The sequence below is a fragment of the Jatropha curcas genome, chromosome 9 (genome assembly GCF_041381405.1).
Source record: "Jatropha curcas cultivar XTBG-Jc1 chromosome 9, XTBG_Jcur_1.0, whole genome shotgun sequence".
In the NCBI taxonomy this organism is placed as follows: domain Eukaryota; kingdom Viridiplantae; phylum Streptophyta; class Magnoliopsida; order Malpighiales; family Euphorbiaceae; genus Jatropha; species Jatropha curcas.
Window position 1 is genome coordinate 20,258,196 of NC_143159.1, and position 5,650 is coordinate 20,263,845.

The following is a 5,650-nucleotide window of genomic DNA, read 5'->3' on the forward strand; positions in this document are numbered from 1 at the left end:
CCAGAATGGATAGTAAATGATCAGACAATTAAAAGTGATTTTCCACCTAAAACAATTAGTAAATTAAAACATCAAGACCATGAAATTGTCTGTGCTCCATTTAAAAATATAAGGGAAAATGATACAAATAATAAATTAATTGAACAAAATAATTTTAGTAATGCCAGTTTAATTTGTTTAAATACACAATTAAAACGAATAGAAAATTTATTAGAAGATAAACAAATTGTAAATGAGACTGTAAAAGGTAAAGAAAAGGTAAAAACTCATATGTTTAAACCTTACCAAATTTCTCAATCTAGTAAAAATGAATTTGTAAATACACTAAAAGATCAATTAAGTAAAATTCAAGTTAGATCTGCTACTACCCAACATGTAGCTCAGGATACTCCTCAATCATCAGCATCAAGAAACATAAATATAATTGAAGAAAACACCAACTCTGATGTTAGTGAACCTGACTCAGAAAATATTCAACAATTTGAAATCAATCCTATAAATCATCATAGAGAAATAGTAAATAGAGCACCAGACTTAGGAATTGTTGATAAACCTAATACTATATCTCAATTTAAATATAATGCTTCAACAATCTATGAATGGAACATAGATGGTTTAAGTGAATATAATATCTTAAGTATTTTGCAACAAATGACAATGGCTGCAAATGCTTATAAAACACAGTCAATCATTTCTGATAAAGCTATAGCAGAAATCTTAATTGCTGGATTTACCGGCCAACTTAAAGGATGGTGGGATTATCATCTCACTGACCAACAACATTTAGAAATTCTAAATTCAATTCAAATAAATGATGAAGGTGAACCTATATATGATGAAAATGGTGAAGTAATTCAAGATGCGGTGTCATCTTTAATTCTCACCATTTCACTTCATTTTATAGGAGATCCATCTCACTTAAAAGATAAAAATGCCGAGTTACTTAGTAATTTAAAATGTAAACATTTAGGTGATTTTCAAAATTATAAAACGACTTTTCTCACTAGATTAATGTTAAGAGAAGACTCTAATCAAAGCTTTTGCAAAGAAAAGTTTTTAGCTGGGTTACCTTATTTCTTGGGAGAAAAAGTTAGAAATCATATTAAACACCAACATGGTCAACCTATACCTTATGGTAAGTTAACCTATGGACAATTAATTAGTATAATTCAAAAGGAAGGTTTGCAAATATGTCATGATCTAAAACTTCAAAGAAAGATAAAATATGAAATGCAGAAAACTAAAAAAGAATTAGGATCTTTTTGTAAACAATTTGACTATAGTATAACTTCTCCACAGAAATGTGAGGGCCAATGTTCTAAAACCAATAAGCCTAAAAAATATTATAGAAATAAATACTCTAAAAAACAATATAGATATACACCTAGTCAAGATAAATTTTATAGTAAAAAGAGAACAAAATCTTCTTATAGAAACAAAAATAAACAACCTTCTAAATCTACCACTAAACCTTCTTATAAAAATTTAACTTGTTATAATTGTGGGAAAAAAGGGCATACATCTAAATTTTGTAAATTTAATAAAAGATTACATGAATTAAATTTGGAAGAAAACGTTTTAAGTAAAATATACGAACTCTATATTGATTCGGATTCTTCGGAATCTGAGACTAATGAAAGTGAAAATCAAATTGATGAATTAGGAACTACTTCAAGTTCTTCCAGTTCATCAAAATTTTCTTTAAACATGTTATCTAAAGATCAAAGCAATTTATTAACAGTAGTTAATGATATTGAAGATCAAGAAACTAAAGCTAAACTTCTTAAAAAACTAATAAACAGTTTTGAAGACGTCGATGAAGTAAAAAATATTACTCCTAAAATCCAGTCTAATATTTATGATTTAACTACCATTTTAAATAAAAATCAATCTAAAAAGGTCGATATAAATGACTCTACTAAAGAATTATATAGAGAAATTAAGATGCTAAAAAATGAAGTAAAAGAATTAAAAACCCAACTTCAACAAAATTCTAAAAAAATAAAAATATTAGAATCTCAACTTATTTCCAGTTCCTCTTCAGAAGAAGACGAACCAGATACTAATTTAAAAATAAATGAATTAGACGAAGATGTAGATTGTAATTTTCTCAATTTATTACAAGAAATCACTTCACGAAAATATTTAGTAAAAATAAACATTCAAATAAATGATTTTGTGATAGATGCAATTGCACTCTTTGACACAGGTGCAGATTTAAACTGTATAAAATCTGATCTAGTTCCTAAAAGATATTGGTTAAAAACTAGTGAAAAATTAAGTACAGCCAATAAATCTAAACTTGAAATTATAGGAAAGACAGATGCAATAATCATAAATCAAGAATTAGAAATAAACACAGTATTTTTACTATCTCCTCAAATAAATTATATGGTCATTTTAGGTACTCCTTTTATAAACCTAATAACACCATACTCAGTAAAAGAAGATTGTATTAAATTCAAAATAAGAAATAGTAGAGCTAGATTAGAATTTACAGAAAAACCTAAAACAAAACAATTAAATTTGTTAAAAGCTCATTCAGTTAAAATATTAGAAATCAATTCTTTAATAAAATCAAAAGAAGAAAATATAAAAGATTTAAATAACAATATCCATTTAAATAGAATTCAAACTCAATTAGGCAGAGATCTTGTTAAACATAAAATTCAAAATCTCCAAACATTAATGGAAAAAGAACTATGTGCTGAGCATCCAAGTGCATTTTGGGATCGTAAACAACACATGGTAGATTTACCATATGAAAACGATTTTGATGAAAAAACTATTAAAACTAAAGCTCGACCAATTCAGATGAATCCTGAATTAATTGAGCATTGTAAAATAGAAATTCAAGATTTAATAAATAAAAAATTAATTTGTAAATCTAGAAGTCCTTGGTCATGTGCAGCTTTTTATGTCAATAAAAATGCTGAAATTGAACGAGGTGTTCCAAGACTAGTAATAAATTATAAACCATTAAATACAGCTTTAAAATGGATCAGATATCCAATTCCTAATAAAAAAGACCTATTAAAGAAATTATACAATGCAAATATTTTTAGTAAATTTGATATGAAATCTGGTTATTGGCAGATTCAAATTGATCCTAAAGACAGATATAAAACAGCATTCACAGTTCCATTTGGTCAATATGAATGGAATGTAATGCCTTTTGGATTAAAAAATGCTCCTTCTGAATTTCAGAGGATTATGAATGACATATTTAATCCCTATAGTAAATTTTGTATAGTATACATTGATGATGTGTTAATATTTAGTCAAACTATTGATGATCATTTTAAACACTTAAAAACTTTTTGTATGGTAATTAGGCAAAATGGTTTAGCACTTAGTAAAACAAAGATGGATCTATTCAAAACTAAAATTAGATTTTTAGGCCATTATATTGAACAAGGTACGATTCAACCTATAGAAAGAGCACTTGTTTTTGGTGAAAAATTTCCTGATGAAATTACTAATAAACCCCAATTACAACGTTTTCTTGGTTGTTTAAATTATGTTATTGATTTTTATCCAAATTTAAATTGCATGATAAAACCATTACATAATAGACTTTGTAAAAATGCTGGTCCTTGGACAACTCAGCATACTCAATTAATAAAAAAGATAAAATCATTGGTAAAAGAAATTCCTTACTTATATATTCCTGATCCTAATGCTTTTAAAATCGTTGAAACTGATGCTTCTAATATTGGTTATGGAGGCATTTTAAAACAAAAGGTAAATGGTAAAGAAAGAATCATCCAATATACTTCAGGTCATTGGACTCCAACTCAATTAAATTATTCTACTATTAAAAAAGAAATTTTAAGTATTGTTATTTGCATAAATAAATTTCAATCTGATCTTTTAAATCAAAAATTTTTACTTCGTATTGATTGTAAATCTGCAAAAGATGTTCTGCAGAAAGATGTCCAAAACCTTGCCTCTAAACAAATTTTTGCTCGATGGCAAGCACTTTTAAGTATTTTTGAATTTGACATAGAATATATTAAAGGCAATGATAATAATATTCCAGACTTTCTAACTAGAGAATTCTTACAGAACCATGGGAAGAAAGAAGGATAAAGGGAAAGAAATTAAACAAGATTCCGGCTCCCCAACTAAAGCTCTTTCTGAGCAATCTGAAGACCTTAAAACCTTAAACACTAAAACCACTCCTCCTACAGATCTTAAAAAATGGATTGAGGAACTTTCTCAATCTCCCGAAGTTATTAAAGCCCTGCAGAGTATGGCATCCTCTTCCACAGAGGACCCAGGTATGTCTTCTAAATCTAAAGCGATCGTATCCGCTCATGATACGGCTACTCTGTCTCAAACGGTAGACAGTAAAGAGTTATCAAATCCGTTGATGGCTGTGGATTTGCCAAAAATCCAATATAAATCTACTAGTAGTATACATAAATGGTTTGATAAAAATTTATTTGATTTTGAAATCGAAGTTGAGGATGGATATAATCATACCAATCCTTGGCAAATTATAAAAAATTATTATCCTGAGAATTGGTTTTTTATGCCAACAGATTTGTCAAAACCTCAGGCCTATTATAATAATATATTATTAGATACTGAATCAGTAAACATCAAACATACTTTTGATAAAAATGGCATTATTTCTTATTCTTCTATAAAAATAAAACGCGTCATCCATCCTAAGGATTGGCCCGTACCTTCTTTAGTAACACCAGTAAAATTTAAAGGATTACATAAATATAATATGAGTTATAATTATTTTGATTATAAAAAAGCATGGGATACGATATTTTGTCTTCAAAATCCCACCACTACTCATTCATGGTTAATATATTTTGATCAAAATATACGCACTGATTTAAAAATCCCAAATTGGTTTAAACGATGGTGGCAATTTAAGGGTATTTCAGAGGAAATCATTCCTCATGATATCCTTTATTTGTATCAGTTCTTTAAAACCCATTATAAACCCAAACCCGAAGAAGTCCATATTCCTTCATTGATGTATTATTGTATGACCTTCTTCACACCATGGGTATATCAATGGTATTTTGATTATCAGTATGTTCCAGGAAGTCAAATTCCTATGATAGTAAAAAGACATAAAATAAAATGGTGGGGATCATTCAAGAATTCCACCACTGAACATAAAATTAGTCAATGGATCCGCAATAAATTATCCAGCCCATCTAAACCAGCTTTAACCTATGCCCATACATTAGCTATTCAGGATAACCCCCAGTTTGGTATCCAAAAAGCCCAATGTCAGGCTCGGTTAGCTGCAGCTAAAACAGCAGAAGAATATAGATTGATCTGTCAAGAGATGTCTGAACAACTCTCAACCAGTTCAAATCAGCCCATAAAACCATCCACCAGTAAAGCCCACAGTGCATCCTCCAGTAAATCTTCAAACACTACACACCATAAAAGCAAGGGTAAAATCGTTCTACCATCATCCTCATCATCCAGTTCATCTAGTGACGACAGTGATGATAGCGATATCATAAAAATCCGAAGCAAAGCAAGTCAAAAGCAAAAAGATAAAGACAAGAAAGGCAAAGCTAAAGGAAAAAGAAAAGAAAAAATAAAGAGAAAAGCAAAGAAAAAGGACACGATAACTTCTTCCTCCTCATCATGTTCTGACACATTGTAA